The sequence below is a fragment of the Apteryx mantelli genome, unplaced genomic scaffold (genome assembly GCF_036417845.1).
Source record: "Apteryx mantelli isolate bAptMan1 unplaced genomic scaffold, bAptMan1.hap1 HAP1_SCAFFOLD_322, whole genome shotgun sequence".
Taxonomy (NCBI): Eukaryota; Metazoa; Chordata; class Aves; order Apterygiformes; family Apterygidae; genus Apteryx; species Apteryx mantelli.
In genome coordinates, this window is record NW_027118674.1 from 21,714 (window position 1) to 33,987 (window position 12,274).

General features: G+C 42.0%; 1 long non-coding RNA gene across 1 annotated transcript; it reads right to left on the reverse strand.

Annotated features, from left to right (window-relative positions):
- Positions 1–1,749: 1,749 nt before the first annotated feature.
- On the reverse strand, positions 1,750–9,685 carry LOC136996255 (uncharacterized). Its single transcript, XR_010887536.1, has 3 exons — positions 9,598–9,685; positions 8,440–8,581; positions 1,750–1,870 (listed from the first exon to the last, which is right to left on the reverse strand). It is a non-coding gene; the product is annotated as an uncharacterized lncRNA (long non-coding RNA).
- Positions 9,686–12,274: the final 2,589 nt, after the last annotated feature.

Below are 12,274 nucleotides of genomic sequence, written 5' to 3' on the forward strand. Positions count from 1 at the left end.
TACCCAGTTTTCTGCCATGACATGATTCTTATCTTTTCAAGAGCAATACCACAAAGCATGCACAGAGAAAAAGATTAAAACTTCCGAGTAATTATTTACAGACAACTGCCTAGTCTAGCCTTTAACACAGCTATCTTAGCATGAATATGAGTTGTATAGCTTTGACACATAAATGACTGTGTTGATGTTTTAAAAGTTATTTTAAAGCTGTTGGAAGAGAAAACATCAGCGTTTGCTTTACTTCTTGTGCATTACCACTGCTTTCCAACCAAACTTGCGCATGGCAGAGGCAGTGTGGTGGACTCCAGGTGTAGATGTAATCAAGGGTGTTTCCCAGCTCCCGGCTCCCTTGACCCTGCCGCCGCTCTCCAGTGGCCTCTCTCAGCACCCATCAGCCCTGATGGAGGACAAGCACGTGCCCAGGAGCACCTCTGCCCAGGGAAAGACCAACGCGCACTTGCCTGTAACTCCCCTGAGCGGGGATGCTACCATGAGCTGATGCCCTCCTGCTGTGCGGGAGAGCTTTGGAGGCTTCCTTCTGTCTTAATTTTTAAGAGAGGAGAGAGAGTCGGGGAAAAAGGAACTAGAAAATTAGTTTTTTTGGCTGCGCGCTGGTCACAGCTTGGTTCCTCGAGCTGCTGCTGGGGAGTCTGGACTCTCTGTGGGACAACGCGGAGCCCAAGGAGCTGGAGCACTTGGGCATGGGGCAGCGCGGCAGATCATGGGGAGGCTCATCACCACGAGCCTCCGGGTGGGCACAGCGCGGCTCTGCACCTCGTGGGCGCTGTCGGCTCCAGGGCTGAGGGCACGGCTGGCTGAGACCATCCCATGTCAGTGTAATCCTGAACAAACCTGCGGGAATTTGCAAGGAGAACTGGTGAGATGTCAGCTTTTGTGCTCGGACCTCTCAGGAGAACAGCTACCTCGAATGCAGAGAGACTGGTTTAGTCCTCTGCGTGCTGCCCTCCACGTTGCTTGGTGGCTGGGACTTTAACGAAAATCTGCTACAGAAATAGAAGTGGCCAAATCTATGCTGAGCCCAGGGATTTGCAGTACCTCCTGAGCTCTATGTGCACATCTAGGGACACTTTGAAAGGCAATGGGAAGAGCACAAGGTTCCTACAAGGCTCCTGTGCTCCTAAGCCACAATCTAAAGCTGACATTAAAGTTATTTTTCTTTAGTTGGTCATCGGATTATTCAGGCTATGAAATTTAATTGCATTCTGGGGCCTCCCACTAACTGAATAAGAATAGTCACAGTGTGTGTTCCTCTTTGGTAAACCGTTTCATCAAAATTCAGATAAAAGTTATCATCTGGGGAATGTGGAGCTTGCATTAATAAAATTCATATTTAGATCTACATCTGGTCCACAGAAATTGGTTCATCTTATCTTTTGGACAAAACTCTTTGCTGAGACACATTATCTCACATCATATGCTTTGTGGTTCATACGTCATTCAGACCATGCCCCGTTGTCGACAGCTATTTTGTAAAGCAAGATACTTGCTCAAACTCTCAGTGGGAGTCAGACAAATTTTCAAGATTTAAACAAAACCCCCTCAAAATACACATGCCAGAAATTCACGAGTGTCTCATTCAGGAAATGTCTAATTAACTGTATCACTCTTTAAAGTTTTATATAATGCACAGAAACAAACAATACATATCCATGCCAAGATTACTTTAAATTTAAATGAGATCTAATTTGAACTGAATACACACTCAGAATCATAAATAGCAGCCATCCATGACGGTGCAGAAAAGCTAGGCATTTGTGGGATGCCTAGCGGGATGTTAACTGGTAGATTTGGTACTTTAGGGAGATTCACATTTGGTAGATTCACATTGGGCAGATTACTTGTTAAACTCCTGTGGAAGAAACAGACAGAAAGAAAAAATACCATAACAGTGACAATGCAGATGTAGCAGAAGCACGTGACACTCATAAACAAATCTGCAAAGTTCACAGCATGATGACAGTTAAAAAACTAAAGCAAAACATTTCAGAAAGAAGCATGAGTATGGAAGCTTAAGTGCACTGTTTTTGCAGTCTGCAATAAAAAGCGAGTTACTTAAAAAAACAGAACGAAAGAAGAGGAATCACAAAGTAGCAAATTAACAGAGTACTCAAACACCCACACAAAAACTTTCAAGTCCTGATACCATTTCAAAAGTGCAGAGAGCAGCCTTTACTTGAAAATATCTATCTCATAAGCAAGCGAATCCCAGTTCTTACATACTCAGTTAGGTAGGATGGATACATGAAATAGCTACCCTAAGAGATCTACTGTACTAGAAAAATTGGAGTGTTTTTCTTGATAAGGATGCAAAATAATAGACACAGAGTTGGAAATTCTGGCCCTGCTGAAGTCCATAGGAGCTTTTCTTGCCACTGAATTCAGTGGAGTCAGGATTTCATTCCAAGAACTTGCTGTTTTTCTTGTACTCTCCAGATAAAAAAGATGGGCTTATCTGGAGCAATGAAGTGGGGAACCGCAAGGTTCTTCCTAACCAAAGACCAATGCCCTGATCCTGCCTGGGGATTCTTGCGTGCAGAGAAAACAGCTCCTGCGGGTTCGCCCAAATCTATGTATGTGAACTGTGAATGAATTGCACTTAATAAATCCAGGACTGGTACGTGAATGTTTCTTGGCTGGAAATGGGCCATGAGGTGAATAGGACATTCAAAGGTTAATTTATGAAACATGTGTGCCTGGGCATCATGACTGTAATAAACATTTTCAGATGTGCAACTGTTATGCAAAAACAGGTCTTTTAAAAAATGGGTTAGGGTATTAATTTAATGCAAAATACTCTCCTGAAACAATGCGCAGTATAATAACACTGCATGCCTAGAGTTTGCAAAACACCCTGACGTATTTCCATATGTTAGGTCCCTAGATGTTATAATTGGTCTGGCTCTATTTTAATGAGTACCCCATCACAGTTATATTTTACATGCAAAATAAAAATGTCGGGTGGTTTGGGAGAGCAAGAGACAGAACTCGATTACCTAATTCCCGTATTTCCTGGCTAGCAGAAAAGAAGCCAGTTTCAGAAGTATATCTTGTTTCTGCCTTAACATAATAATACTGTGCGGCACATTGTGACACAGTCCATGGACGGTCTTTACAATCTCATTTCAGGAACAAATCCATATGCTTTTATAGCACTTTTACTGGATCATTATTTGGGCTCAGTAAAAATGGAATCAGGACTTCAGGATTTCAGCTTCATCCTGTACTGCTAAAGTCACTGGCAGCTTTTCTCCTGATGTGCACGGACACAGCTTCAGCATTTAAATTTCCCTTGACTTAATGACTGTACCAGAACATGCCACCTTAGAAGGTCTCTCCCATTCCCCCGGCTGAAATTAGAAGTTGTTATACAGGCAGCATTACATGGAGTCTTGGAAAGCTATCAAATTCGATATTCTGTCTTCCAAGGAATATCACAATCTTAGCAGTTTTCTTGAGTCACAAATACATTTTGAACAGCATTTCTTACTATAAATTTTGTAAATCAAAAGCCAAAGTAATGGGATTTTGCTGGCTATACAGTATAAATATTTGCTAATGCAAGCAAAGATCTGAACTATGTCACTACAAGAATTCAGCTTGTCACTGGTGACAAATCCTAGGGAACTGATAGTGACTTGGATCCCCATTCTCCCTCTGTGAATAAAATCCCATGTCTGGGGAAAAAAACGATTCAAAGTGTTTCTCCAGTGAAAAAAGCTATGTTCTTGTTTTCCTTTGTTTCTACACCTCTTAGTGGTTCTGACTTTATGCGATCTGCTTGTTCTCTTTATTAAGCAGTAAGCAGATACGGGCATTTACTAACGTAACACCACCATCCATTGTTTCCATTCATACTGTATATGCCTATTAAGATGACATGATTATTGAATGATACACAGATTCCATAGTGATTGAGAGAGTGTTAAATCTTCAGAAATGGCAGTGCATGTGGCAAAATACTGATATGGAATAAATAAAGAAATAGCAAGAGGTGGACAACATATAAATGTATAAGGAAAAGCAACTTAAATAACTTAGCCAGATGGTAAATACATAAATCAGAGGACCTTTGGCTTTAATATTAAAATTCAAGAAGTGACAGTGTTATATTAATAAAAACACTGTATTAATAAAATATGACTTCTAGAGTAAACAGTATACTATATTCACATGGAAACATATTTCTTTTATACAACACATTATTTTGCTGATGTAAGGATATGTTGCAAGAATAAGTTAATACTCTTAAAACAAAACAAAACAGCAAAATAATGCAGTGTATTATGTTAACATACAGTAACTAATTTTAAAAATATTCTCCTGAATTGACATGCACAGTTTTGCAGGTTCAACTGATCTAATTATCTGACTAACAGTTGCAGTGAGACCTGTAAAAAATGATTAATATTACCAACAAATGTTCAAGCCTGCAGTTGCTCAGACCATAAAACTACAGGTCCACGATGAGAAACTGTTTCTAAAAGCTTGCCATGCCTATTTAAGATAGGTGGCTAAATATAACCTCAGCCAGCAGGCAGGGAATGTGGGCATTTGGATCACCAAAGACGAGGGCTGCCTGATTTTAAGAAGACTCGGTTTCAGGACTGGATCTTGGCACATTTGATTGAAGAAGTACACTATGGAGCGGTATTGCTCGTTTTCTAGTATTCTTCTGATTCACTCCCATTTTTGCCTGTTAGCTATGTAAATGGCTCACACCTGTATTTCCTATTAAATTCTCAGTGCAGCCAGCCTGGCAGCATCCTCTGCGACGGCATCCCAAGGCTCACACTGTAACTGCAGTACTGACCACACAAAACACGTACCGGCACACGGGGGCTACCGCCGTAGAGTTGCCCCGATACTGAAACGTGGGCAAAAAATCACAGTATTTTTACGGAGTTGTCCCCTGGTTTCAGGATAGAGCTAAATGAGAGCCTTGTCCATACTTGGACGCTCAGTTCCTGTGTGACCCCCGAAATGATTTACTGATCGAGGAGGCAGCCTGTTTCTTCCATCACTATAAATGCTTACTCCTAGGCTGAACGAGTACTCCAAGAGCAAGTCTTTCCACAAAAGCCTTGGTATGAAGCAAAGAGCTTGCAAAGGGTTAGTGAGCAATTAATAGATTTTAAAGCCAGGACTACTGTGTGCTAAAGACAGCCTTAGGTCAACGAGTAACTTTCTAGTCAAGTAATAGAAATTGGTTGTCATTGCACTGACTTCAGCATTTGCTCAGAAAGATCTTTCAACACAGACACACGCACAGAGAAACACACACACACCCGTACGTGTCTGGTGGCTGCAAGATAAATTGACGTTCTCCGAGAAGCTAATATGAAAAAAATCATTGCACAACCCTACTTTTTGAAGACCTCTCAACTCACCAGAGAACAGAGCTACTCAGTATCCTCCGTATTTGGATCACTGTGCCTAAGGACAAGCGCTACACATTTCTCTGCGTGGATTCACACAAGCACACCAGCTGCTCTAGCTATAGGGCAAGGACCCCCTGCAAATTCAACAGCTCCGCAGAGGAAGACTATATAGCCCTCATGAGCACATTACATCGATGCTTTTTCCCCCATGTTTTCAATACTTAACAATATCTTTCTCACTGTTTGTGATTTCTATACCTAACTTTGGTAGCATAAGGTGCAGAGTATTCAGCAATGAAAATAGAAGAATTACATGCTTGCAAACTGCCATCTGGTCAGGTTATGGAGGGCTACATATTTCAGCCTTGATTGCAAGCATGAGCATAGAGAAACCCTTTCAAAAGACTCTAGGTTACGGAATAATTTCCTGGCTGACATGAGATAATGAGATTTCGTTCTCGCAGCTCACTGTAGAGATCCAAAGCAGGCTCAGTGGAACAGACATCTATGCTGATTTACCTTTCCAGGCCAAGATGAAAGCATTTCTTCAACACGGAGGAAAGCTGTGGAACCATATACCACATGGTGTTTTCAATGCCAAAAAAACTGTGCTGCAAAGGCTGTAATGGAAGGCCATGACTTGGCTGGTCCAAAATATTTGGAAATCAGTGGTCTAAAAATCAACAGTGCTGCAGTACAGACAAGAAAGTGAAGAAGGAACTAGATACAGCAGGGCAAATCAAAGAAAACATGTCTATATGCCTTGAATTTTTCTGCAAGTTCACTGCGGATCAGATGAAGAAGAACAGGTGGCCTGCCCAGGAGGCAAAAGATGAAGATACCTTAATATTTAGTTCTGAACAGTGCATGAGAACTGTCATAAGACGTTAGGCATGACACCCCTATTTTCCTCTCCGCACTACATGCCACCCTCTGCGCGTTCGCTGGTAAATCCCTTTGTCAGGTCAGATCCCGCTAAGCTGGCATTTGCAACTCACACTTCCGCGTGTGAGACACAAGAACAAAATACCAACTAGTGAAGAAAAAGAGAGTGGCTCTTTTCACCAGATGGACACAAGCTTCTTGCGAAAAGCGCTCACTTTCCTGCTGGAACAGATCTTTTAAATACCCCAAGCTATAAGATGGATAGATATTCCATCCTGGGCTTTCACTTGTCACTGCAATGCACAAAGCATTCAGCAAGTCCTGAAAGTGCAAAACCATGATGACTAAGAAAAGATCTTTTAAAAACTATCAAAGTTAATTTGAAAATGATAGATTTTGGCATATCGGAGGACATTTTGACAGGCAAATACCATAGGCAAGTACTTATGTACATCTACAGTTTAGCCACAAAGGTAATTAAAAGCCAGAATAGTATCGGCTTCTGATAAAAGCAAAAAAGTAGAATTAATTGCTTATTGAATGCTTGACCGAGGCGGACAGTTACACAAAGTTAACTGCCTCTATTTCATAACAGACATGGAAATACAAATATATTTGTTACTAAAGCAGGGCTCTAAAACTAAAGTTAATGCTAACTTTGAAGTGCAATTCTGCTTGAAGGAGTGGCTGTAAAAATGGCATTCTCCTACTCGAAAGATCTATTTCTTGTATGTTTTCTGGGTCACATCTGCTTATTTGAAACATGATTTTTTAGGATTTTTAATCCTGTTAGCCTGCAGATCAAAGACAGCAAATGGAAAGTGAGAGAGACTCCTGAATGCCAGCCACTTAACCCCACTCAAAACAGAGGGGATGGTCAGGTGTCAAGAAAAGGCCTGAGATTTGGCAGGCAGAACCCTTACGGATGCCGAGGATGCACAAGAGAGAAAGGAAAAAACTTGGGTGATCAGATTCCAGGTTGCATATGGGAGGCTGGCTGCTGAACAAAATCTCTTTTCCTTGTAAACTGAACATATTTGGTGTGAAAAGCCCTGAAAGACCACACGTTCTTTTATACAGCAACCTTTGAGAGCACAATGCCACTTAACTTCTCCTAGAGAATCACAAAAAAGCAGGGAAAACAGACTCTCCAGAGGTCATCCAGTCCGACTCCCCAGTCCAAGGCACCATCAAACTCCCGTTGTTTGCATAGGGTCAGTCTTTCTCTTTTAATATCTTTATTAGCAGGAAAAGTCAGTGCTTTTCCTTTGTAGGATCTGACTTGGCTCTTAAGAGCAAGCATGACAGGGTTCAGCAGTGCTTCAAAACCTGTGAAATAACAACAGTAATCTAAAGTGCATGCCACATTTTTATCATCCGCCAGTTCTTGAGTTCAATTGGGGTTTCTCTCAGTCTGCTCATTCCTTGCTTGCAAACTCCTACTTTTCAGAATTTAATAATTGATCCTGCTTGAACCATCTCGCCTATGTTTCCTGGGGGTTTCTGTGCGCCAGCGGCTTGTGAGCTCACCAGCTTCCCTCCAGGGCTGGCCCCTTCTGCGTCTCCTCGACACAGTCACGAAACACCTACTCCTGAACGCGGGGGGCTCGGGGGCAGCGGCTCCAGCGGGGACCTGGAACTGCTGCCCCGAAACACATGTCGCAGCCAGCAGCAGCGGGGCTGGTTTGAGAAGTACAACGCTGCACTATCCCTTCACAGGGTGGGTGGAAAAAATGAGTATCGGGAAGAATAAATACAGCAATGACTCACACAGGTTATAGGGCTGGACTGAACGCAGTAAAGCAAGGTTTTTGTTCTGAAAACAAGCTATTTGAGTTCAAAAGTAGCATTGGAAAAGGCCTTTTGGAATGGGATCCAAAAAGCCCTGCCAACTAAGAAGGATTTCACATTTTCAAGCTTCCATGTCCAAAGGCACAAGGTTTGAACTGAGGTAGCAATGCATTCAAAAAAACAAATACCATTTCCTTCATTAAATTGAAAACCCTGAAGAAATCAGGCCTTCTATTTTTAGCATTAAACTAGAAAATATAAAGCACTTTCTGCATGTCCAATGTACAGTTTGCTAACTCATCTCTGTACGAATCTCCATCCATTTGCACCCAAATTCCGATTGTATCAAAGGAGGTTTCCTTACTTTACTGGCTCCCATGATTCCCGCTCAAAGCCCCTGTGAATTGATTGTGCAATTGAGGACTCCATCAGATCGACATATCTAACAACAAGTGGAGCAAACAGGTCTTGAAGGTGTTTGTGGAATTTTCCATTGCACAAATTATCTAGAATAGATAAATAAAAGTATAGTAAGAAACTACCGTTACTAAACACCTCTGCAACAAACCACAGCATGGCACTTCATTACACAATGAATTTGTCAGCTAATAGGAAGAAACTTCAAGAACATAACAGGAGCTGGCATCATCACCAACGTTAACGACAAAGATAGCAGGAGCGGCTTCTTAATTGAAACAAGCAAACAAACAATGAATCTTTTTTTTCCCATTAGTGTCAAACTTACAGGTTACAAATACATTACCACCTCCTGTGAATAAAATGGATGTAAGAAATACAGCAGGGCAAACATTATGGCTTTTGCAGGGAGGAAAATCATTTCTTCTTGTTACTCACTACCACGATGCTGAGGATGAATCCCTGGCTTCACTGCAGCCTTGCAAAGCTCCCGGGACCCTGGTCTAGGACCTGATTGAGGGCAGCGAGAGCTGAGCCACCAGCCTCCTGGGGAGCAGTCGGACCAACACGGAGCCTGCCAAATCCCCAAGCGTTTTGCCGGTATGTGCCCACGTGCCTTGGAGAAGACTCCTAAACCTCCAAATTTCGCAAAGCACTGTTCTTCTGGATTATTCTTGCTTTCATTTACTTTACTTTAAGTATTTTCCTCCCTTCCTTAAAGTCTTTTAAAGCAGGGACTGTGTTTTGCTCCATGTTAAGTAACTGCAGTACACACATATAAAACAATACACACACTTAACAACAGTGAGATCTAATGTACCTAATTCCCTGCTGATCAGGCAGCCATTACCCAGAGACTTGAGATGAAGCAAAACAGAAGTTCAGCTTCTCACCTTTGACTGAGGCATTTGATTTAAGGCATGTCTGTCTGCGCATCAGAGCATCATTTTTTTTCTAATGGAAATCAAAATTAAGTCGCTACTAAAAGACTATTTACTGTAAAGCTCTAGCCATCTCAGTTCTCTGTGCAGCATGGAGAAGCTAAAAGTATTGTCAATAACCTGAACTGCCCAATAAAAAGAAATGATCAAAATACAATACATACAGTCGCTACGGAGGAAATCGTTTAGAAGCTGAAAGAGCGGGAAGCTGTCCCACGTGTCTGGGGGTTGCACCTCTAACGCAGCATCCATATCCACTGCAAACAGTGACAGGAAGGTCTCCGCGTGCTCAACCATTAGGTCTGACCACCAAGCAAAGGCCTTTGGGGTTGGTAGAGAAAAATAATAAAAGAAATGTATTAGTCCTAATAAAGCACAGTAAATGAGGCTAGGCCACATATCTAAAAAATGTGCATCCCACAGAAACTACCTTTATTGTAAAGAGAACAGTGCTTTAAAGTGTTAGCCTGCACATGCAGTGCTAATCGCATGAATTAGGCACTGCTGTTTTTATACAAAGTTTTCTTGTAGAGGATCTATTCGGAGCGCCACTGTAAAGCCACACAGTTGTAACATGACAAGAGAAGGTTTTATCTGTTCAATTTACAATAAATCACTTCATTCATCTTTTATCATGCTAAATATCAGAGAAATCAACTAGTTATTATTCTAAAGTATAGAAATTTGGGAGTTTCTTCACTGTGTTTGTGGGTTTTCTGCTGTGTTTTCCAACAGTTTAAATTTTATTTGGATTCACTACTTCCATTTGTCTTGAAAAGCTAGAAGCCTAAGACATTAAAATCTGTCCTAAATCTCTCACACACTTATTTATTTCAAGCATCACCAGTAAAAGTTACTATAGCACTGTTCATTTTACAGGGTTAGCTATACACATCCATATAAACACACCAGCACCTTCATAATGCTACTTATTAGGAAACCAATTACAATGCTCTATTATCAACATGCCAAAGATAAAAAAAAAAAAAAAATTCTAAATCAAGCCTGTATTTTTAAAGAGGCAGGAAAAAAATATATCTAAACTTGAAAACCAAAAAATATCAGTGAAGTAACTCATTCTCATGCACATGGGTCCTTCAGATTCACTGTGCGGGCTCTCTGACGTGACATTCACATCATACATGGCTCTGATGTGAATGTTTCAAACGCATGCATGCGTGTTTAGTAATCACTTCTGGCTGGGAACATGCAATATGAGAAGTGCTGTTGTTAGGACCATGTGCTGTAATTTTTTAAGTGATAGGAAATTACTCAGTGACTTAAAGGATCTAAGAAACAGCTCTCCAGCACTTTGCAAGAAAAAGCAGCATAGGCACCAGACCTTATAGATGGGAACAAATAAATCGGTTTAAAGAGGGACTGTCAGTCAGGAAGGGATATTTTTTGCCTTCTGGAAGGAAGATTTTGGCAGACACGAACAGTCAGAATAGACTTTAACTTTCTCAGGTTTGGTTTTGATTCACGGATGTTTTCCCACTGACACTGATGAGAACAGCAGGATGCCAAGAATCCCTTTGATTGCTCCTGTCCTAGGGAGCTGCAGGGAACAACTCCAAGCCTTTGGGACTATTTCTACTCCTTTACTCCCTCCATTGCAAAAGAGACTGATATTACCCTGCTATTACTTCACTGCGTTAAAATAAAACCAGTGTAAGACGTGCCTCGCCTGGATGCAGCCCCGGGCGTTATGCACCCAGAGCACACACAAGGTGTGAAATAACCGGCCCCCAAACTCATCTCACTATGGGGCCTGTCCTGTCCTTGGGGTGAAGGTGCATGTGTCACTGCAGAAAAATCTGGCCCTTTGGACGCTTAATAAGTTCAGGGTCAGCAATGATGATGACCCTGGATGTTTGTGGGGCAGTTGTTCTAAAAAAGCCAAAACCACCATGAGGAAGCCCAAGAGAGCTGGCACAGCAATGCTCTCCAGCACTTCCACGTCCACGTCCAACCGTGTGCACGGCCAGACGCCCGATATTGCTGCTTGGACGGGTGTCCCCTGCACAGTACACCTGGGTGAAATCCTGCATTAACAGCAAGCTCATGTGAACTGAAAGCATCAGGACTCAGGGCTGCTTCTGACTCAAACTTTTGCCCAAAACGCAGGTGAGAAAGGAGCAAACACTAAGAAGTTTTGCAGGTGAGCGTCCTCTTAAAATTAGCAGTGGTCTTCAGGGGGTTTTCTTTTCAAGGAGGATGCCAGAGTTGTCCTTGCACTGATGGGGTTTCTCTGGTCGCTCCTTTTTTAGCCAGGAGCCTCCCACACTGCCTCCCTGCCCATCCATGCCGCACAGATCGGCGTGCGCAGAACGAGCGCTACCAAGGGTCAACTGCAGTCAACGTTTTGGGGGAAGGAGAAGAGGGGAAGCCAAAGAGTATCTTCTGCAACAAACCCCAACATAATCAATCACTTCAGAGTCATGTAACAAAAGCCTGCTTCCATGAAAAAGGAAAAAAAAGCTATTTTAGAAGAAATTAGGAAGAAAAGCATGTGATCATTTGCAGAAAAAAATATGCCCAAACCAGTCATACTTTTCCTTTTGCTGGAATAGTCAAATTTCAGTTCCATAAAGCTCTAACTCGAGTCAGGATCCTCAGCCTCCTCCTCCCTATTCTCAGTGAGCAGGACCTTCCTGCAACGGGAGCCGTAGCACTGTAGTTCAAAAACCTCTTTCAGGATGGTAACAGCTCATTTATTTACCATCTACTTACCTGCTTTGTTTAAAACACAATTTTAGGGAAAAAGGAAGTGCGCTTTCTAGCCAAACACAGCTACTGCTGTATATTTTACACATGGGTACACATGTATATATGCATGAC